The sequence below is a fragment of the Phyllobates terribilis genome, unplaced genomic scaffold, assembly GCF_046119375.1.
Source record: "Phyllobates terribilis strain yellow unplaced genomic scaffold, ASM4611937v1 Scaffold_10__3_contigs__length_209671492, whole genome shotgun sequence".
Lineage (NCBI taxonomy): Eukaryota > Metazoa > Chordata > Amphibia > Anura > Dendrobatidae > Phyllobates > Phyllobates terribilis.
This window is the reverse complement of record NW_027362770.1, coordinates 12960631-12985141: the sequence shown is the minus strand read 5'-3', so window position 1 is coordinate 12985141 and position 24511 is coordinate 12960631. Positions and strand designations below refer to the sequence as shown.

At 44.3% G+C, this 24511-nt stretch overlaps 1 protein-coding gene across 2 annotated transcripts in view; it reads right to left on the bottom strand.

Moving 5' to 3' along the window:
- Positions 1-24511, bottom strand: part of HBEGF (heparin binding EGF like growth factor) — a 239164-nt gene that overhangs the window by 194715 nt on the left and 19938 nt on the right. The gene's annotated exons all lie outside the window — the stretch shown is intronic.

Sequence of the window (24511 nt, the reverse complement as noted above, 5' to 3'; positions counted from 1 at the left end):
TACAAGGCACGTGTGTGACATTGCCCCGGCGAAGGGCCGCACCCAGGTTTGCAGCATTGTCGCACACGGCCTTCCCTGGTTTCAGGTCCAGTGGAGACAACTATTCATGAAACTGGTTCTCCAGAGCTGACCACAACTCCTCAGCTGTGTGACTCACATTTCCCAGACATTTCAAAGTAAAAACCGCCTGATGACGTTGAGCCCTGCTGCCAGCACAGTAAGGAGGTGTGCAGGATCCCTTCTGCACAGTTAGAAAGCTTGTGGCATGACCAGACAGGCTTTGGGTGCAGGTGGAGGACCGAGAGGAGGTTGAGATAAAGAGGATTGACGCACAACTCGTGGGGATGGCAAGACTTGGACAGCAGCCCCTTGTCCTGCTGTCACCATAGTTACCCAGTGCCCAGTCAGCGACATGTAATGCCCCTGTCAATGCCTACTCGTCCAAGTGTCTGTGGTGAAATGCACCCTGCCACACACAGAGTTTCTCAAAGAAGCGGTGATGTTGTGTGCGACAGGCTGGTGGAGCGCAGGCACACCTTTCTTTGAGAAGTAGTGCCAACTGGGCATCTGGTACGGGGGGACCTGGGCCGGACATAAGTTCTCGAAAATCTTCTGTGTCCACCAGGCGGAAAGGCAGCATTTCTGTAGGCAAGAGCTTGCAGATGGTGAAATTCAACCTCAGCTTTGTCATGGCTAGGAGGAAATGGTCTTTTACTTGTCCACATCTGAGGGACCGAGGGCTGGCTGTTGTGCTTAGACGGGGTTGAGAAGGGTGTCCCCGGCAAACTGCCGGTCTGTGAGGAAGATACAGGCGGACATGTTAGGCTGCCTTGATCCAAAGGTGGTGCTATCAATGTCGGACAGCGCTGAACACCAGCTGGTGTTTCCACCTCCAAAGAAAATGATGACCTGCCAATTACGCTGGCTGTTGCGGGTAAAGAGGTGGCAGGTCTGCGTCCCAAAACAGGTGTGACTGCTGTCCCCCCAGTCACAGAGGATGAAGAGGCCGTGGGTGCACAAGATGTGGCAGACGGTGGTTGGCCCGGCTGGCTAGGCCGCATTGTAGCACAGTGAGCTTCCCACTGCAACTTATGCTTCATATCCATGTGCCAGTTCATGCATGAAGTACTCAAACTATATATTTTTTGGCCTCTACTTAGCTTTTGCTGACAAATGTTACAGATAACACGAGTTGGGTCATCCTTATCGATCTGAAAAAATGCCCAGGCTATGCAAGGCTTAGCACCCATGCGACCTGAAGAGCCACCACGACTTGTGGTCAGAGGCAGAGTTGTGTTTGAGGATGCAGTTGTTGACGTGCTTCCAGTACTACGTCTCTGTCAAGGAAGGCGCAACCTGACCTCGTCGTCACTAGCATCCTCCTCCACCTCCTCTGCTGACCTCATCGACTGGCTGACTGTGGGTTGACAGTAAGTGGGATCTCCAACCTCGTCACCATCACCCTATGTGTTATCACACCCGTCGTCCTCAGAGCCAACCTCTTCCTGCCCTGACAAAAAACTAAAGTTGTCGCTCCAATCAGGTATTTGAGTCTCATCATCGTCTTCCTCATTGTCTCCACCAATAGGAGTTACAGTTTGGGAACGAGGGTCTACATTATGGTCAGAACCTTCTGCGTCTGGTCCTGGATCCGACTCATAAGGATTCTGGGCATCAGTGCAGATCAATTCCTCGTCTGGATTCACAGAAGCTCTGGAGCCGACCTCTCATTCCCAGGCTATAGTATGAGTAAACAGCTCTGGAGACTCAACCATCTGCTCTACCCCATACTCAGACGGGCAGCTGAAGACTTGGGAGCTGTGAGGAAGCCAGTGCAATTGGGGTGACACCTCTGAGGACTGGAGTATTTGTGATGTTGAAGTTGAGGTGGAGGAGAGCCCACTTAAAGGAGCACTTGATATCCGTTGAAGCACCTGCTGTTTTTGTGCCTCATCTGGAATTTGTAGCAATTGGCGTGGCCGTAAGATAGGTATCTTATCACATTGTCCGCTAAAAGATGTAGACATCTTAGTTTGGCTGGAAGATGGTCTTTCTTCTGCAGATGTTACTGTTGCTATAACACCTACCCCACGGACACAACCTTTTTTTCCCTTCCCAACACGTTTATTCCCCTTTCCACCAGCAGCAGGCCTTTTTCCACTCATTTTGGTGGTTAACTAATTGACAACTCTGGAGTTGTTTGCACAAAAAACAATGGATGGGAATCGAGCAGGGCTGAGTGGCCAAACTGTGGTATTAGCCCAAAAGTATTGGCTGGGTTAGTTGCAGTAAAACAATTTTATTACATACACAGGTGGTGGAGGTTAGTATAGATGGACTAATAGAACAAGTCCCACACACTGCTACAAGCCCAAATATTTTTTCAGAGCTAGATGCAGATAAAAAATATTTTGAATTTGCAACCTGGTGGAGGTTAGTATAGATAGACTAATAGAACAAGTCCCACACACTGCTACAAGCCCAAATATTTTTTCAGAGCTAGATGCAGATAAAAATTATTTTGAATTTGAAACCTGGTGGAGGTTAGTATAGATGGACTAATAGAATGATGCTATGCCCAAAAGGTTTTACTTGGCTAGGTGCAGTAAAAAAAATTGTATTCTATACACAGGTGGTGTAGCTTGCAACACAGATAGGCTACTCCACTGACTAACACACACTGCAAGAGGCCAAAAAGGATTTGCTTAGCTAGATTTAGCCAAATGCTGTGAAAAAAACTTGCACAGCACTGGCACACACCTGCCTGGCAAAAAGTGATAGGAACTGATGTAACCTAGCCCTCAAAAGGACTGCAATTACAATTAGTCTTTACTCCCAACCTACCTATTTAAGAGCACAGACCTGCCTGATAAAAGTGATTGGAACTGATGTAACCTAGCCCTCAAAAGGACTGCAATTACAATTAGTCTTTACTCCCAACCTATCTATTTAAGAGCACAGACCTGCCTGATAAAAGTCGTCGGAAATTATGTAACCTAGTCCTCAAAAGGACTGCAATCACAACTATTCACTACTCCCAAGCTATCTGTAGATTTGTGCGAAAATTGGCTTGAAATTAACACTCAAAGTATAGCGCACACAGCAACAGCGGTGCCGTCTAACACGCTGCTGCAGCAGTGAGAAAATGGTGGCTACGTGGAAAATGGCCGGGTCTTATAGGGCAAGGACATGTGACATACACTGCCAATGACACATGCCCTTGCTTGTGTGAAAAAAAGCCGTTCGCTCCATGTACGCGCTGCTGATAGGCTGACAGATTGCACCTCCCCACTGTAAATGCGGGAAAGAGGAAAAAAAATGGAGATCTTCATTATTTATGCAGAGATCCATCCCCTGCCCCTCCCCCCACCCCGCTGTACACTCAAACTGCGTATTAACATTAATTTTCATCATTACTGAGAAAAAATCCAGTTATGATTTTGGTGCACGAACAGTTATCGAACATAACCTCGAACAGCCGAATTTTTTTCAAATTGTTCGTGTTCGCCGAACGGCTCGAACACCGCCCAAAACAGCTCGAATTTGAGATTGGCGAACAGTTCGAGTCGAACACCGCTCATCTCTAGTAACGATACGGCAATACAGAGGAGAGCACATTATCAGGGCATGGTGTAAGGGTACCTGGTGTGCAGAGACCAGCACCGCCACTGCAAGTGATGCCAAATTAAATTTTAATGCTAATATATTAGAAATTAATTTAGATTATGGCACTAAACACATAGGGATTTAGGCAAACATGTATTTGACCTTCAGACCACCCCTTCAATATCATTTCTAAAATCTATTTAATTTAGATATCTAAAAACAAATTCAAGTATGCTAACAAAGGGCAAATGCCCAGCACTGGAAGGAATGTGATATTTGTACAACAATATTCACATAGTTATGGCAGGAGAACTGCAAGTGGGTTTCTTCCCACATAGCAAATGATCCGAAAAATATTTGTCTCAGTCGGAAACACTGAGGATTTTATTGAAAAGACTATTCATTTTTACAAGGCTAATGCATCTACTATACCAATATAAAATCATCTAACTCTAGATCATATCTTTATCTTTGACATTATATTGATTCCTTAAAGGGAACCTGTCACGTCCTAGTTACTATCATCACTGCTCCCATTAGGTTTGTTAGTGATGCAATGTGCATCACTAATAAGGTGTTTTCATGAAAATCGGTGGTAGTATAATGATTTTATAACGTTTTATATACTTTGTCCTACCTGCCCTTATTCAGTCATAGGGGTTTGATTCTCAGATTCAGTCATGGGCGAGAGCTGCATTCAGTCAGTACTGGCGCCGACCATGGCATTTGAATACTGCTCCTGGTAAGCGCTAGGTTTGTGGGCCACATGCATCTTTGCACACGTAGGGCCGCTGTCCGGCACCTGCACACTGAGGCTGTGTGATTACCAGCTTCAGTGTGCACGCGCTGTGACCCGTGGCTCCCGGCACGTGTGCAGTCAATGTATCTTGCGGTCACCGCTGCAGTGTCACTGCGCATTACGTCCATGAGAACTGTTTAGATATTTCCCTTGCTACTGTCTCTACGGAAATATTAAGTGCTTTTCTGTCTGTTTTTGAGGATGTTTTTTCTGAGAGGGTGTGTCAGGATTAGCCTCCTCATTGTGCTTTTGACTGCCCAATTAACCTGAGCCCCAGAGCTAAATTACCAAAGTCAAGACTGTATAATCTTTCTGGCCCTCAGAGAGAAGCCATGAAGGATTTCATTGCTGAAAGTCTGGAGAAGGGACATATCAGACCCTGATCTTCGCCCGTGAGGGCAGGGTTCTTCTTTGTGAAGAAAAAAGATTCTGATAAACGTCCCTGTTTATATTTCTGGGAATTAAATCAAATTACCATCCGTGAGTCATACCCCCTTCCTCTGATTCCTGATTTGTTCAGCCAGTTTGTGGCCAGGGCTGTCGAGTCGGTAAGCCAAACCTCCGACTCTGACTCCTCAATTTCCATGACACCGACTCCAACTCCAACTCTCTCATACATTGCTCATGTTTAAGTGATAAATTTACTGTAGCACAGATTCATCTCAGCTAAAAGTCTAGACCCTTAGATCAAAAATACAACAATACAACAGACATTTATAGGACATTTCATAACTTTCCCAAATTCTTATGAAAGCATATTCCCCACAAATTGCATTGAACTACTGTAACCAATTTATTATATATGCTTGGAGTCGGAGTTGGTCCATTTTATACTGACTCCGACTCTGACTCCACAGCCCTGGTTGTGGTAGCTAAGGTATTCTCTAAGTTGGATTTAAGGGGAGCCTACAACCCGGTTAGAATCAGAGAAGGGGATGAATGAAAAACAGCGTTCAATACCCCGGAAGGACATTAAGAAAGTCTGGTTATGCCTTTTGGTTTGACCAATGCACCTGCGGTATTCCAGCATTTCATAAATGATAATTTCCATCATTTGGTGGGGAGGTCTATCTGGACGATATTTTGGTTTACTCAACTGATTTTGAGACTCGTCGGGGGCATGTTAAGCAGGTGCTCCAGATATTAAGGGATAACAAACTATATGCCAAATTCGCTGTTCAAGAGGTGCAGTTTTTGAGGTACTTGTTGTCATCTTCGGGTTTTCGGATGGATCCGGAGAAGATCTGCGCGGTTCTTGACTGGGAACGTCCCGAGAACGTGGAGGCTCTACAACGTTTTCTGGGATTTACTAGTTTTTACCGAAAATTCATCCAAAATTACTCTGTTATAGTGAAACCTTTTACTGACATGACTAAGAAGGGGTCTGATTTTTCCAAATGGTCGGATGCTTCCCTCCAGGCTTTATCTTCCTTAAAGAATCAATTTACCACTGCACCTACACTCAGTTAACTCGATGTTTCTCAACCCTTTATTGTGGAGGTTGATGCGTCGGATGTCGGGGCTGTATTGTCTCAGGGTTTGTCCCCTGGTAAATGGCGTCTGTGACGTGCTGTTGCTTTAAAAGTATTCAGCAACTATTAGAAGAAACACAAGCACAGGAAACAGGAAGTGTTGTGCTCCAGAAGCATCCGCAACTAGTGGGGTTAACACAGTCACAGAAGAAGGGGAGTATTTTAGCAGAGCCCCAGGGGGATTGTGGGGAAGTTGTTTACTGTCTGGCCAGAGCCGAAGAGAAAGGTGGCTTATGATCTGTATCTCACAGAAGGCAAGGGAACAGAATTCAGGTCAGGAGGGAAGCTAAACAAAGTCAGTTAGACTCCCTGAGCTATCCATGTAGGATAAAGAATGCTGTGTACTAATGAGTCCTTGTGAAGGAAAAGCCTGTGATTGTGTATGCATTAAATCTGTGCTGTACTGTGCTACCGGATAATAGACTGTGTACTGCTGTGCTGCAAAGGAGACTGTACTGTTATTACTGGAGCCTGTTGCTCAAAGAGACATTTGCATTGCACTGGCCGTGCCTCATTAAATGTTACTGTTCTACCGTTTATGAAGACTCTTGTCAGATGTGTCAGGCCAGCAACTAAATCTACTGTGTGCCTGAGAGAAGCTGCAGCCTATGGTCACCCTGAGTAACGAATACAATGAACTGGTATCGCCCTTATCTGAACTTAGGCGGCATGCATATAACAAGTCGATGCCCCTTCTTTTCTAAAAAATTGTCTTCGGCTGAGAGAAATTATGATGTGGATAATAGGGAACTTTTGGCAATCAAATTGGCGTTCGAGGAATGGCGACATTGGTTGGAGGGGTCTGTCCATCCTATTACTGTTATTACTGACCATAAGAATCTGTCATATCTCCAGTCAGCTAAACGTCTCAACCCTAGGCAAGCCAGATGGTCCCCGTTTTTTACTAGGTTCAATTTTGCTGTCACTTTTCGTCCAGGGGTCAAAAATGTCAAGCCTTAGTCCCGGAGCTTCCCTGGTGGGGGTGACCATGAGAATTCTGCCCCGATATTACAGAAAGGGGTTGTCATTTCGGCACTTTATCCTGAACTGGTGGGTGAGGTGTTGGAGGAACAGGGGGACGCCCCTGCCTCATGCCCTTCGGGGAAGTTATTTGTACCATCTGATCTGCGCCCCAAAGTAATTAAGAAACATCATAACTCTGTGCTTGTTGGGCATCCAGGTGGTAAGGAAACCTCGGACCTCCTCTATCGTCGTTTTTGGTGGCCGGGGTTGCATCGGGATGTGATTGAGTGAGTGTGCAACGACAGGAGGCATCTTCGCATGTGCCATGGACAGAGGATTGGCGTGCACGCATAACAGCGAACAAGCAGTGGTGTCACCCCCTGGGAGATATTAGACCTCTACTATGGGCACACAGAGTATAGAAAAGTAAATCTATACTTACCTGTATGGCCCATAGTAGAGGTTTGATTGCAGAGAAATCTGTTTTTATAAACTCTGTTGTGCACAGGCTTAGCATCCCCCGGACGCCAAGAAATCCCCGCCTATGTGCTTATTATTCCCTGAAATCCCCACCTATGTGTGTATATACCCCTGAGGAAGCCAGGACCTAATGGTGTAACGCGTAGGGTCATGCACTGGTGACATCCCCTGTATTCTATTGTGAATCCATATGGTGGGTATTTTCTATTTTCTATAATTGATTCATGTAGCCTCTCTGCTATATTATTAGATATGCATCTATTTTAGCGAGGATACGGATGCATTTTCTTCCCTCATGTCTGGAATTTTTTATTATAATAACATCTTTATAAATTATTCGGAGGGCTTATTATAGCTACTTGCTTATACTATCAGAGTTATTGGATCCTGTATTATACCTGTGCCATATATTTTCTGATATATGTATTTGTATGCACATAGAATTAACTGGATTTACATGCTAGAACTCTCCAAGGGGTTATTTTTGTCCATGTGTTTTCTTTTTTTGTCCTACATGTCTTTTTAATTGCATTTTTAACTAAGTGGTGTTGTATGTCTTTTCTACAATAACATTTCTACAATGTTTTCAATACACTGCCTCTATATTTGATAATTTACTATGCTTGGTGCCTACTCTACCCTTTGCTTTTCCTCTCTGATTTACTTCTCAGGGATATTGGCACAGGTATATGTCTAACTTTAAGGTGGTGCTGTGTTTTATAAGTCTTTCTATGTGTATATTTAATATATAGGAGTGCACAGCAAATATGGAGTCCAATAATATTAAAGAAGGTGCTAACTCATGTGGTATAACCAAGAATGCAAGTAAAGGAGAAAAGAACCACATGAACGGAGCAGCACAATTCTATATATAAAAGGTATAATTTTATTCCAGAAACCTCATAGACAAAACATTTAAAAACATTTAAAAATTATATAGACACAAAGGGGTCTGGCCCTCATGACTGCTCAAGTTATTAGATGGTCACCAATACAGATAGTGCAATAAATAGACAATACTTTGTATATCATGCAATAAATACATGCGTATATAACATATCAAAACACACAGAATTTACAGAAGAGAGTGCATGAACACTGTAAAGGATAAACCAAAAAAGCAATAGCCACAACGTGATTTTTTTTGCCACCTAATCATCAAGGTTTGTGCAATATAAGAGCCCAATGTCTAATATAAATAAATGGGTAATATCAAATCCTTAATGTTCCTGCAAAATAGCACAATAGTCTTACAAGGTATTCTTATATGCAAAAGGTCTCTTATTATCAATATACAGGGATAAATGTCCCAAATAAATGTTATCTATAGGCTATATCCAGCATTAGGTAAGTATATCACTTGATCCGACCCATCTGCATAAATCTAGATATAACACATCCGCATATACAAGATGTAATGCCCGGCAGAAAGAGATATAGATGGATGTACCCTGTCAGTGTGGCTAGTGCTAAAGTATACCAGTCATGTGAAGGATGAAGGACCAGAGCCCCATGCGTCTTTGCGCAGCTTCGTCAGGGGAATAACGTCCACTGGTTCCTGGCATGTCTTTATATCATGGTTAAATAAGCTAATAGTATACTGGTGTGTTTCCTCTGCCGACATCATCTCGACCGGACTGGAAATGACATACATTGGTCTTATACAATGGATAAGACAAATCAGCAAAACAGAGCAGAGGAAGGAGACTCAAATACAGTTGTGCAGAAGTTTTAGGCACATGTGGAATAAATGCTGCAATGTAAGAATGCTTTGAAAAATAAGATGTGTTATTTTTATCAATTAACAAAAATACAAACTAAGTAAAAGAACAAAATCTAAATCAAATCAATATTTGATGTGACCAGACTTCGTCTTCAAAACATCATCAATTGTAGTTACAGTTGCACACAGTATTTGATGGAACTTGGGAGGTTATCCCAAACATCTTGGGGAACATTCTACAGACCTTCTGTAGATGTAGTCTTGAACAAATCCTTCTATCTCTTCATGTAATGCTACACAGACTCGATGTTGAGATCAAGGCATTATAGAGATATATCATCACTCCCAGAACTACTACCCCTAAACATGGATGTTTAACCCCTCATCACTTTAAGTGTGCTGGAAAATTTTTCCTATGTTAATATTACTGGAGCTAACAATCTCAGAGCTACATATCTCCCCTCCAGTACTTTGACAGTGACTTTGTCACAATACGTATCTGCCTGTATTTCTAAGCATTCAGGACACTATTGATCTTGACCAGATATCCAACTCTATTTGCTGATATGCAGCCTCGAACTTGCAAAGAACCTCTCACTGTTACCTGCAGACACTCATTGTATTACTCTTCAGCCATTTGGCGAACAAACTGCTTTCTGCTACAGCCAAATATTTCAGATTTTGACTCGTAAGTCCAGAGTACCTGCTAACATTTTTCTGCACCCCAATTTCTATATTTTTGAGTATGGTTGAGTCTTTTGGCTTTGTTTCATATATAGCTTTTGGCCACAATTTTTCCATGAAGACCACTTCTGGACAGATTTCACTGAACAGTAGGTGTGTAACTAGGTACCACTATTTGCTGCCAGTTCTGAGCTAATGGAATTGCTGAACATCTTCCAATTTTGAAGGGAAGTATGTATAAAGTGTTTTTCATACGTTCCACCAAGGTTTTTTAACCAACTACTGGATCTACAGTCCTCAACGTTACCCATTTCTTAATGTCCTCAATGATGAGAAAATACAGGCAGATAATCATGTTTCTAAGAAAATAAGACAGGGTCTTATATTATTTTTTGATCTGAAGTTAGGGCTTATTTTCCAGGATGTGTATCCCTCTCCACACATGAACAACAATCCACATGTCACGGCTGTGTGAGGTGTGACAGTCATTCTGGATCCAGCTGTAGAAGGTCACCTTCTTGATCCTTTCATCATCCCTCCCTCTCTAGGACCCAGCGGTGATCTCCACCTTCTGCTGCTAATTGACACCCTTGCTGCATCTTTAAATACATTCAGTTTCTCCAGAGAGTTGCTGGTGATGAGAGTTAATTCCTCTGATCAGGTCCGGAATTCTAGCAGTCAGCTAGATTCTCCTTTGAGTTCATTTATGGATTGTTGTTATTATCTCTCTGGTGTTTTCTCAAAGCTAAATGTATCCCCTTGTCTGTTTCCCTTGTTTGTCTTTAATTGCAGTAAGGCTGACTAGTACTCACCCCTCCCCCTCTCTACCTAGGGCCTAGCTCTAGGGTCAGCCAGGGTTAAGGCATCCTGCCCGGTCATAGGTGCGGAACCTATTTAGGGACAACAGGGAAGTCAGGGTGTTGTTAGATCTGCTTAGGGGGTCTCCACTCCCCCTTTTCCCCTAGGTTCCCCCCTTTTCCCATCGTTGTACGCTGGGTTCTTCCCATACCTAGCATGACACCACATTTCTTCTTGAACAAAAAAAAAAAAAAATCAACATTTATTCAAATATATGTCACTAAAGATCCTTAAGCAGTTTTAACTTCAGAGTAGAAATGCTAGCGGCCCCTAAGAGAGTGGGTGCCCTGGGCAATTGAGCAGTTTGCCATCTTTTCACCCAAACATCAGTCTTGCATGTAACTAAGGCTTATATTTCAAGCATACTCCAAATATCCTGTAAAATCATGCTAGGGCCTATTATTTTACTTATCCATCATGCAATACCATCAGGGAAGCATGTGATTGGCTCTAAATTTCTTCTGCAGGAGGACAACAACCCCAAATATACAGGCAATGTCATTTATTACTATAGTTCATATAAACAATAAGGAGTTCTGGAAGTGGTGATATGGCACCCACAGAGCTCTTATGTTAACATCGAGTCTGTCTGGAATTACATGAAAAGACAGAAGGATTTGCACAAACCTGTGCATAAAATCCATAAAAAATCTGTGGCTGGTTCTCCACCTTTTTTGGAACAACCTCACTGCCGAGTTCTTTCCAAAACTGTGTACGAGTGTACGTAGAACAATTTTTTTTGGTCATGAAGGAAGAGGGTTCTATTGATTTGATTTAGAATTCACTTTTGTTCATAGGCTTTCGATTTTGATAATTGATAAAAATCAACCATTAAAACTTCTACTTTTTTAAAGCATTATTGCTTTGCACATATACACACACACACAAACATACACACGCACGATAGCTCAGTGTAAGTTCATCACTGAGGAAGTTTACACAGATGATCTGTTCGGACAAAGAAAGTGATGTTGAGGAGTAACGTTTGCTCTCCTTATCATCAAGCGACCTAAACAGGACGAAGCAAACTGAGCGCAAATCAACCTACCGTATTTTCCGGAGTATAAGATGACTGAGTGTATAAGACAACCCCCGATTTTTCCAGTTAAAATATAGAGTTTGGGATATACTCGACGTATAAGACTACCCTTCTTCTAACGCACATACGGTAAAAATTTAAAAAAATATATCAGATTTGACTTCAATATGGTAATTTTAAAGTGATGAACCTTACCGCCGATTGGCTGGTTGTTGTATACAAATCCTGCTTGGATTGGTCAGCTCTCCCTGCCTGCCCAGCTCTCCCTGTCTCCAAGACTATCAGCACCATTGAGCCTGCACCGCTTCGCTGCAGTCCTCAGGAGCGAGATCTGAGAGGCTGAGAAGAAGGTAATACAAGGGCGGGCCAGACGAGTGAAAGAGGAGTGTTTTTCTGGGCACAGCAGAGCTTTTTCAATTTTTTACATACCCCGGGTGTCTCGGATGCCTGCAGCTTGCTTCACTTACCCTTTCCCAGTGAGGCGCCCCCTCACCTCGTCACTGCAGTCCTCAGGAGCGAGATCAGAGGCAGAGAAGAAGGTAAAAGAAGGGCAGGCCAGACGAGTGTAAGAGGCGTGTTTTTCTGGGCACCGCACCGCTTTTTCTATTTTTTACATACCCCGGGCATCTCGGACGCCTGCAGATTGCTTCACTTACCCATTCCCAGTGAGGCGCCCCCTCACCTCGTCACTGCAGTCCTCAGGAGCGAGATCTGAGAGGCAGAGAAGAAGGTAATACAAGGGTGGGCCAGACGAGTGAAAGAGGAGTGTTTTTCTGGGCACAGCACCGCTTTTTCTATTTTTTACATACCCCGGGCGTCCCGGACGCCTGCAGCTTGCTTCACTTACCCTTTCCCAGTGAAGCGCCCCCTCACCTCATCACTGCAGTCCTCAGGAGCGAGATCTGAGAGGCAGAGAAGAAGGTAATACAAGGGCGGGCCAGACAAGTGAAAGAGGAGTGTTTTTCTGGACACAGCACCGCTTTTTCTATTTTTTACATACCCCGGGCGTCCCGGACGCCTGCAGCTTGCTTCACTTACCCTTTCCCAGTGAAGCGCCCCCTCACCTCGTCACTGCAGTCCTCAGGAGCAAGATCAGAGAGGCAGAGAAGGAGGTACCAGTAATAGGATACAAGGGCGGACCAGAGGGATGTGCTACCGCTCTGATAGTCTTGGAGACAGGGAGGGCTTATAAATTACCATAAATACCATATTTTTCAGACCATAAGACGCACCTAGGTTTTAGAGGAAGAAATTAGAAAAAAAAATGTAAGCAAAAAATGTGTTCACGATGCACTTTTAAGGGGAAAGGGGTCTTCTGCTGACACTGGTATAGGGGTAATGTCCCCCAATTCTGGCAATATCCTCTATCCTGGTATATATGCCCCCCCCCTTCCTCTTATACGTGGCCCCCATCCCCATCCTGGTATGCTTGGCATCCCTCCATCCTGGTATGCATGGAACCCCTCCATCCTGGTATGCATGGCACCCCTCATCCTTATCCTGGTTTGTATGGCCCCCTCACCTTTATCCTGTTATGTATGCCTCCTCATCCTTATTTTGGTATGCATGGTCGCCCTAATCCCATCATGCTGCACATAAAAAAAATAAACACTCCTACTCACCTTTCTTCTCTCCTCCAGCGCTGCGTCCTGTCTGCCCGCACTGATCTCGCCATGTGAGCCGCGCATGGCATCACTACCATGCGCGGCTCACAAGGAGAGATCAGCTGCCGGAAGTCACTGCTCCCCACGCCGAGACTGTGTGCGCGGGGAGCAGTGACTTCATGCTCCTTAATAGCGGCACACAGCGTAGCCGCAGCGCGGCTACTGCTTCTGCGGGCGATCTCTCCCGAGAGAGATTGAATATTCATGCCCTTTAACAGCGGGCACAGGCGATTCCGGCAGGAGCCGCGCTACGGCTAGACTGTGTGCCACTATTTAGGAGCACTGAATATTAATTTTCTTTAGCAGCAGGGACAGCGTAGGCTGCAGCAGCCGGCTGCTGCCTCCTGTGCCCCGCTTCTCCGTGGCTACTGCTCCCCCCACATACATACACTATATATATATATATATATATATATATATATATATATATATATATATATATATATATATATATATATATATATATATATATATATACATATATATATATATATATATATATATATACTCCCCCCTCCTCCCCCAACATTCGGACTATAAGGGTATACGCCCTATAAGATGACACCCGGCGTTTAAGATGACTCCTGACTTTTAAGAACATTTTCAGGGGTTAAAAAGTCGTCTTATACGCCGGAAAATACGGTAGATCAAGTGCCAGTGATCCCGATTGGCTGCCCATTACAATGTACAGTGAAGGAAATAATTATTTGATCCCTTGCTGTTTTTGTAAGTTTGCCCACTGACAAAGAGATGAAAAGTCTATAATTTTAAGGGTAGGTTCATTTTAACATTGAGAGATAGAATATCCAAAATAAAATCAAGAAAATCACATTATATAAATTAGATAACTTTATTTGCATTTTGCAGTGAGAAATAAGTATTTCATCCCCTACAAACCATGAGTTCTGGCTCCTATAGACCAGTTAGACGCTCCTAATCAACTAACTATCTGCATTAAAGATAGCTGTCTTACATAGTCACCTGTATAAAGGACTCCTGTCCACGGACTCAATTAATCAGTCAGACTCTAACCTCTACAACATGGGCAAGACCAAAGAGCTTTCTAAAGATGTCAGGGACAAGATCATAGACCAGCACAAAGCTGGAATGGGCTACAAAACAATAAGTAAGGCACTGGGTGAGAAGGAGACAACTGATCAAAACTGTGCAATAGTAAGAAAATAGAAGAAATACAAAATGACTGTCAATTGACATCAATCTGGGGCACCATGCAAAATCTCACCTCGTGGGGTATCCTTGATCATGAGGAAGGTGACAGATCAGCCTAAAACTACACGGGGGGGAACTTGTTAATGAACTCAAGGCAGCTGGGACCACAGTCAGCAAGAAAACCATTGGTAACACATTATGCCTTAAAAGGTTTAAAATCCTGCAGATAGGGCATCAATGTAAAAGTTGTAGACAACTTCTTTAACCCCTTTACCCCCAAGGGTGGTTTGCACGTTAATGACCAGGCCAATTTTTACAATTAAGACCACTGTCACTTTATGAGGTAATTACTCTGGAACGCTTCAACGGATCCCCCTGATTCTGAGATTGTTTTTTCGTGACATATTATACTTCATGATTGTGGTAAAATTTCTTCGACATCACTTGCGTTTATTTGTGAAAAAAAAAGGAAATTTGGTGAAAATTTTGACAATTTCGCAATTTTCAAACTTTGAATTTCCATGCCCTTAAATCAAAGAGATATGTCACACAAAATAGTTAATAAATAACATTTCCCACATGTCTACTTTACATCAGCACAATTTTGGAACCAAAATTTTGTTTTGTTAGGGAGCTATAAGGGTTAAAAGTTGACCAGCGATTTCTCATTTTTACAACAAAATTTACAAAACAATTTTTTTTAGGGACCACATCACATTTGAAGTGACTTTGATGGGCCTTTATGACAAAAAAATACCCAAAAGTGACACCATTCTAAAAACTGCACCCCTGAAGGTGCTCAAAACCACATTTAAGAAGTTTATTAAGCCTTCAGGTGCTGCACAGGAATTTTTGGAATGTGGAAGACAAAAATGAACATTTATTTTTTTTCACAAAAATGTTATTTTAGACCCCAATTTTTTTATTTTTGCAAGGGTATCATTAAAAAATGAACCCCAAAATTAGTTGTGCAATTCCTCCTGAGCACGCAGATACCCCATATGTGGGGGAAAACCACTGTTTGGGAGCACAGCAGGGCTTCGAAGGGAAGGATAACTATTTGACTTTTTGAATGTAAAATTAGCTTGAATAATTAGTGGACGCCATGTTGCGTTTGGGGAGCCCCTGATGTGCCTAAACAGTGGAAACCCCCCATAAGTGACTCCATTTTGGAAACTACACCCCCCAGGGAACTTATCTACATGTGTGGTGAGCACCCTGAACCCCCAGGTGCTTCACAGAAGTTTATAACATTGAGCCGTAAAAATTAAATTTTCAAATTTTTCCAACAAAAATGTTTTTCAGCCCCCAATTTTGCATTTTCATAAGGGTAAGGCTGTGTGCCCACGATGCGTTTTTTAAGCGTTTCCGCAGCGGCAAAAACGCTGCAGAAACACTTAAAAAACGCATGGTAGAAGGCCTGCCATGTTCCCCAATGACAATCCACATGTGCTGTGCACATTCTGTGGAAATTTCCGCTGCGGATTATCATTGCGGGAAAAAACGCAGTACTACCAATTATTTTGCGGAAGTGCTGCGTTTTTGCCGCCATTGACTTGCATTAGATCACATGGATTACGCATCACTGTATATGTAGATGCACATTCCATGCGTTCTAATGTGCGGATAGTACCCAGGTCTAGAGGAGAGGAGACTCTCCTCCGGACCTGGGTACCATAGAAAACTGTAAAAAAAAGAATAAAATAAAAAATAAATATATAATTACCTTCTGGCGGCCCGCGGTGCACTCCTCCTTGCTTGCCGGCAGTTCGGGATGGACTGAAGGACCTGCGCTGACGTCATAGTCATGTGACGGGTCACGCGACGCTGACGTCGGCAGCTCCTTCAGTGTACCGCTGCCGGCAGCCGGAACGGTGAAGCAAGACTGTGGGGGCCATCAGAGGATAAGTATATATTTTTTTATTTTTTACCATTCTTTCGGTCACAGTATATAAATCCATGCCATTTGCATGGATTTATATAGTGTGACCAAGTTGACAAGCACTTTCCAAGTGATGCTAAAATCTCTTGAAAGCGCTTGTCAACCCGCATGCGAAAATGCAAGTGAAGAACGCTTCACATCCGCATGTCCCTGGTAGGAAAACGCATGTACAATAAGCATGCGTTTTTTTCTGCCAGGGAGATGCAGAAACGCTCAGGAAAAAATCCTGAGCATTTCTGCATCGTGGGCACATAGCCTAACAGGAGAAATTGCACCATGCAATTTGTTGTGAAATTTCTCCTGAGTAAGCCGATACCCCATATGAGGGGGAAAACCACTGTTTGGGCGCACGGCAGGGTTCGGAAGGGAAGGAGTGCCATTTGACTTTTTGAATGTAAAATCTGCTTGAATAATTAGCGGATGCCATGATGCGTTTGGAGAGCCCCTGATGTGCCTAAACAGTGGAACCCACCCCCAAAGTGATTCAATTTTGGAAACTACACCCCTCAAGGATTTTATCAAGGAGTATAGTGAACATTTTGAACCCAGAGGTACAACACAGAATTTGATAACATTAGGTCAACATATTGAATAAGTTGTCATTAGTCTTGAGTGCAGGTGCTCGCTACTTGAGTTTGCATCGGGTACTCGGGTATGCACCATGTATCACGGGTGCTCAAGTGACATGCTCGAGTTCCCACCCCGCATGTTTCACGGTTATTAGACACCCAAAAAAAAACATGCGGGGATTGCTCGTGCATGGCAAGCAATCCTGCAAGGTTTTTTTGGGCAGTATAACAGCTGCAAAACATTTGGGGCGGAGACTCGAGCATGTCATTTGAGCACCCGCTATACTCGGTGCATACCTGAGCACCCGATGCAAACTCAAGTAGCGAGCACTTGCGCTCAACACTAGTCGCCATATCGTCATAATTTTTTTCTTTACTTATGAAAAAAACCCAACCCCAACCCTAATACAACCCCGACCCTAAACCAACCCTACCCTAACCCTAGCCCAACCCTACCCTAACCCTAGCATAACCCTAACCCTAGCATAACCCTAACCCTAGCATAACCCTAACCCCAGCACAACGCTAACCCCAGCACAACGCTAACCCCAGCACAACGCTAGTTTTTGAATCGCCATATTTTGAGAGCTATAATTTTTCCATATTTCTTCCGACAGAGTCATGTGATGGCTTGTTTTTTGCGGGACAAGTTGACGTTTTTATTGGTACCATTTTCAGGCACGTGAAATTTTCCTATTCCGATTTTTGGTAGGCAGAATAAACAAAAAACAACAATTCAGGAATTTTTTTTGGGGTGAGGGGGGTGTTTATGCCGTTCTGTGTGTGGTAAAATTGATAAGGCAGCTTTATTCTTTTGGTCGGCACATTTACAGCGGTACCACATTTATATATTTTTTTATGTTTTGCGCTTTTACACAATAAAAACAATTTTATAGAAAAAAATAATTGTTTTTGAATTGCTTTATTCTGAGAGCTATAACTTTTTTCGTTTTCGGCCGTTGGAGCTGTATGGCGGGTGTTTTTTGCGGGACAAGATGACGATTTCAGCAGTACTATTTTTATTTACATTCGTGTTTTTGATCTCGTTTTATTCCATTTTTTGTTTGGCGGTATGATGACAAAGCATCATTTTATGCTTCGTTTTTTTTTTTTATATAGTGTTCACTAAAGGGGTTAACTAGTGGGACAGTTTTATAGGTTAGGTAGTTCCAGACAGGGCGATACCAAATATGTGTACTTTTATTGGTTAATTATTTTTTTTTCATAGGATTATTTATTTATGGGTACAATATATTTGTATTTTTTTTTGATTATTTTTTTCATTTTTTTTTTTTTTTCACTTTTTGACATTTTTAGTACTTTTACACATTGTCGCACTGTGGGACTTTCACTTTTTGCAGCTTGATTGGCTTTATAGCACAGGAATGCAGCAGCATCCCTGTGCTATACAGCCTGTCAGCACTGCACAGGGAGAAGTTACTTTGATCGCGCACTGCGCGTGACCAAAGTACGTTCCTGCCTCCTGATGACCTGGATGTTGTCATGATGACAATGGGTCACCATGACAACATTCGGGACCGGACTCAGATGCCGCGGGACGCCGGCAGAGAAGGTAAGTATCGCGCTTACCTTTTCTTGCCACCAGAATGCTGCAATTGATTTCGATCGCAGCATTTTGGGGGTTAATGTGCAGGGCGCGGTGCGGCACATAGCTCCCTGCACATAGCACTGGGTGTCAGCTGTGACAATCAGCTGACACCCGGCGGAGATCTCGCCCTCACCGCTTGTGTGCGGGTGAAATCGCCAAGGTGTACTAATATGTATCTGGCCCATAAGGCCCAGGAAACATATACGTATTAGTACACCCTGGGCCAGAAAGAGGTTGATCCCATAGAAAACTTATGGAGGGAGTTGCAGCTCCGAGTTGCCAAGCGACAGCCTCAAAATCTTAATGATTTAGGCTATGTGCCCACGCTGCGGAAATGAAGCAGAAATTTTCTGCTTCATTTCAGCATGTCCTCTCCCGGATAAACGCATGCGGAATTCCGCACACGTTTATCGTGCGTTTATCGTGCGATTTCCACATGGGGAATTGCCTTGTGTTTTTTATTGCATTGCAAAAGGCAATTCCGCTTGCGGAAACGAAAAATTAATGAACATGCTGCGGATTTTTCCCCGCATCATAAACGCAGCGGAAAAATCCGCAGCATGGGCATTGAACTTGCGGAATCCCCTTGGAGACCATGGGGGGCGGATTACATAGCGTTTCACAAGCGTTTACGCTGCGGAAATTCCGCAGCATATACGCTTGAAAAACGCTATGTGGGCACATACCCTTAGAGATGATCTGCAAAGAGGAGTGGACCAAAATTCCTCCTGACATGTGCGCAACCCTCATCATCAACTACAAAAAAAGTCTGACTGCTGTGCTTGCCAACAAGTATTAAGTGCTGTTTGCCAGAGGAATCAATTTAATCAAACACTTATTTCTCACTGCAAAATGCAACAGCATGTATCTAATTTATACAATGTGATTTTCTTGATTTTTTTGGATATTCTATCTCTCAATGTTAAAATGAACCTACCCTTAAAACTATAGACTGTTCATGTCTTTGTCAGTGGGCAAACTTACAAAAACAGCAAGGGATCAGATACTTATTTCCTTCACTGTGCATTCCTCAAATTCCTGATTTAGGCTGAGTTCACACGATGCGTATTTAATGCGTTTCCGCTGCGTTTTTGCAGTTGCGTAAACGCCGCGGAAACGCATGAAAAACGCATGGTGGAAGGGCAGCAATGTTCCCCAATTGAAATCCGCATGTGCTGTGCCCATGATGCGGATTTTTCCGCAGCATGTCAATTAATTTTGCGTAAACACGGCGTTTTCGCCGCCATTGACTTGCATTAGAACGCGCCAATTCCGCAAGACTGCATCTGTACTTGCGTTATTGGCGCGTTCTAATGTGCGGATGGTACCCGGGTGTAGAGGAGAGGAGAGTCTCATCCACACCCAGATACCATTAAAAAAGCTGTAAAACAAGAATAAAATAAAAAATATATATATACTTACCATCTGTCGGCCCGCGCAGCGCTCCTGCTTGGTTCCCGGCACTTGCAGTGAGTTGAAGGACCTGCGCTGACGTCAGAGTCATGTTTGCATGGATTTATATAGTGTGACCTAGTTGTCAAGCACTTTCCAGGTGATGCTAAAATCGCCTGGAAAGCGCTGGTCAATCTGCATGCGGAAACGCATGTGAATCCGCATGTGGATCCGCATGTATTCTGCAGGAAAAACGCATGCACAATCTGCATGCGTTTTTTCTGCCAGGGAGATGCAGAAATTTTCTGCTTCATTTCTGCATCGTGTGCACATAGCCTTACTCCTGCGTCAGAAATTAATATTAATATTAGAGGTTATAGTGAGGTGATTTCTTTTATAAAGGTTTTTTTACAGAAGACTTAATAGATGTAATAGTTGTACAAACCAATTTGTATGCCCATCAATTCATTTATAGCCGCTCCAGTTCCTTTTATGCCACAGAAAACAATGTGCATTGTAACATCCAGAGATCTTAACATTTTGTGGGCGTTCTTTTGAATATAGGACTTGTCAAAAAGCAAACTAGAAGATTAGAGCTTACTGGATGACAGATGTCCTGTGTGACACCCCATATATAGGGGATATAATGAAGCACAAGAGGTTTGAGGCTATAATGGGCTTCATTCTTTACAATAACTCATTATTTCCCCAACAAGTAACCCCAGTCACGATCAGTCCTATAAAATTAAACATCTAATTAGTGTTGAGCCACCCCCGTAGTGTTCGAGTTCGGTTCGGTTCGTCGAACACCCGTGTGTTCGCCGAACTGTTAGTCGAACTGTTCGTCGAACACCTTCGAACACCGTTAAAACCAATGGCAGGCAAACAAAAACACATAGAAACACATAGAAAACACCTTCAAAGGTGTCCAAAAGCTGACAAACTGCTCAGAAGACATAACTAACACATGGAAAAGTGACAAGTACATATAGTCATGCGAAAAGAAAAGAGGTGGAGGAGTAAAAGGAGGGGGAGACACAGACATAGGCATGTCATGCCCTTCTAAAATCCAAAAAGTGAGAAGCCGACACGGCCAGTCCGCTCCTGCCCGTGCCACCTCCGTGTCGCCGGGTTTGTGCCAGAGCCGCGGTGAACCCTGATGGCCAGCCCCCCTCTCCCAATACTGGTGCCTGTCCGCTGGTGGGTCGAGCGAGCCCCCCTGTGGTGGAGGCAGCTCTAAGCTTTTTAATTTAAATTGTCTCTCTAATTTGAATGAATACACTTTAAATCCATTTACAAGGATCTATTGGAGGGCAAGTCTCATGCCAGCAGCCGCGTAATTCCAGCTCCAGTAGCGTCCACTAAAGCTGCTGCAGTTAAAAAGCTTTTATAAGGATCGAGCTCGGCTGTCCACCGCAAGGCATCCTACTGCCAGTCCCAGCCCCTATGCCTTGGGGTGCCTCCTGATGCTCTTCACTAAGTATCCCATGGTCCCGAAGCATTTCCTTTGAAAAAATTAAGTGTCTAAACTACAGGTGTTGTAGCTTGCTTAACAGCCGGGATAATCCGCTGACTAGCAGACACTGCTACTAGGCACAAAGTATTTCCTGGGCTAGATGCAGTTAAAAATTTGTAATTAGATACTCTCGTTGGATGCTGAGAAAGCATTCCATAGAGTCTCCTGGCACGCCATATATGATTCTCTTAAAAAGCTTGGGGTAGGGGTCTAGGGGACCCTTTTATAGCCAAAATCACGGCCCTGTATCACAATACGTCACCTAGGCTGAAGATAAATGGAACTGTAGCACCCTGAGGGCTCGGTTGCTACAGACGTATTGCACCTCACCCAGAGGTGTGATATCTCACTCTCAGGTAAGGATGGAGTGTGGATCAGGACCCGACACCTGCATGCATTACACCACATTGCCGTGGGGCAGGGCGACCAATATGCCCCTGAGATGGGCACGACAGTCCCTGTCCCTGGCTGGAGTGGCGGGAGGGAACACTGAGGAAGGGGAACCCTGTAGTGCAGGAGCAGGGAGGAAGCAGTTAATGGGTGCATTGAGAAGGGAGTATAAAAGGTGGGCACCATCTTAGTTCAGTGCAGAGAAGTCTGAGCAGAAATGGCAGGGAGCAGGGGCTCTGCATGAGCTCTGCTCCGGAGGCGGGCCTAGTAACAGAGGCCCAGGCCTGGAAGAGGGAGAAGGAAGGAAGAGGAGCGGAGAAGGCTCCAGTAACGAGGAATGAAGGGATCCCAGGGGTGCGGACGGGCGAGTCGCCACCGCACGCCCGAATCCACCTGCGTGGAGGGGTCAGGCCAAAGGGGGAGACCGGTCCCCGAACTAGTGGAGGCAGGAAACGACCCTCAGCTAGAAACAGGAGGCTGTGACATTTTATGTGGCGCAGCCCCTCGCTACACCCGCTAGGAAGGCACCACATAGGGTCAGGGAAACTGGCGCCAAGTTTACCAAGAGGAGGCCCGAGGCAGCCGGACAGAAGTGTTGGTAAGAAAGGCCAGACAAAGGACACACAAAGGGGGTCCTGTGAAGTGCTCCAAAGTTATCTGGGAGTTGTCTGAGCCCCTCACCTGGTGAGCAGAGTACGACGTGGGCAACAGTTACCTGCAGACGTGGTCTGGATAATAAGAACTGTGAGTAAAGGCCCTGAACTGCATCACTGACTCCGTGTCGTTACTGCTGCTGCCCTGCACCATCACCCCCATCCTCCGCATACACTGCCCTGAGGCTATACACCTCCCGTGGGGAGTTATGCTACGCTCTGCTGCACCCACAACACAGCCTCAGCGGTCTGCCCTGTAGCGGCGGTTCACTCTGACCGCAATCCACGGGTGGCGTAGTCGTACATTTAAACATCAAAACCACATAAATAGTTCCGCCACTGGTTTGACCGCCCTGAGCCACGGAACCGGGTCGCCGCCACGAAGACTACAACCACCAGCATCCACCAAAAAGGGTCCGGCTCCGGGTGTCCCAAGGCCCAGGGGGTGCGTCAGAACATTTTCATCACCTTTCACAATCACCAATGGGACAAGGCAGGGATGTCCTCTGTCCCCTCTCTTATACATCCTAGTGACGGAGCACCTGCTCTCATCAATTCGCCATAACCCCAATATTAGGTGGATTGAGGTGGGAGGCACCGAGTACAAGTGCTCTCTATTTGCTGATGATGTCCTAGTATATATCACTCAATCACATATATCCATCCATGCTGTTATGGCTGAAATAGATCACTTTGTTACATGGTCAAATTTTAAAATCAATGCAGCGAAGTCTGAGGCCCTCGATGTCTCCCTCCCTAAATCCATATAGGATTCCATCCAGTCCAACTTTCCCTTTGCCTGGCCCTCACAGGGTATCAAATACTTAGGAATTCCTATTCATAGAGACCTCTCCCATCTATGTTATCTTAATTTTGGGCCCTTTATTGAACAACTCCATACAGACCACGGTTGGCAAGTTAGAACTGTAAGATTCACTACGTGAACCACTGGTGTTTTGTGGAAAAGCACATGTACACTGCGTTCCAAATTATTATGCAAAAAGTGTTTAGGAGTGATAAGGGAAGAATTTGTTTGTTTGTCAGTTAAACTCATTGATGGTGATGTGTGTCAGGGCTCTTTATATCACTGTAAGCAATTGCAGACACCTGTGCTATTTAGTTTGGCAGGTGTGTCCAATGAAAGGCAAGACTACTTAAGAAGGCTCTCTCACATTATTAAGCAGCCTACATTTTCTGCCAAAATGGGAAAGAAAAAGGATGTGTCGGCTGCTGAGAAGCAACAAATTGTGGAGTGTTTAGGTCAAGGCATGACTACAATCAACATTGTGCGATGATCAGGATGAAGTGTCTTGGCAATCAAGAAGTATGTAGCTGATTCACAGTACACACGTGTGCGTGCTGATAAGGGCAAATTGAGGACTCTTTCCTACAGGCAATTACGTCAGGTTGAAAGAGCAGCAGCAAAAAAGCCTTGTCATAGCAGCAGACAAGTTTTTGAAGCTGCTTGTGCCTCCAACGTCCCCCGAACAACAAGATGCAGGGTCCTTCAGAGGTTTGCAGCTGTACATACGCCATCCTGTCGACCTCCTCTATCCACTTCACACAAGCAGAAACGGCTCCAGTGGGCCAAACATTACATGAAGACTGATTTCAAAACAGTTTTGTTCACGGATGAGTGCCGTGCAGCGCTCGATGGTCCAGATGGATGGAGTGGAGGATGGCTGGTTGATGGACACCCCACGCAAACACGGCTACAGCACCAACAAGGAGGAGGTGGAGTAATGTTTTGGGCTGGAATCATGGGGAGTGAGATTGTCGGCCCCTTTAGGATCCCTGAAGGCGCTAAAGATGAACTCCATAATGTATGTGGATTTTCTCAAACAGCACTTCCTGCCATGGTTCAAGAAGAAGAACCGTGTATTTCACAGCAAGATCATTTTTTTGCATGATAATGCACCATC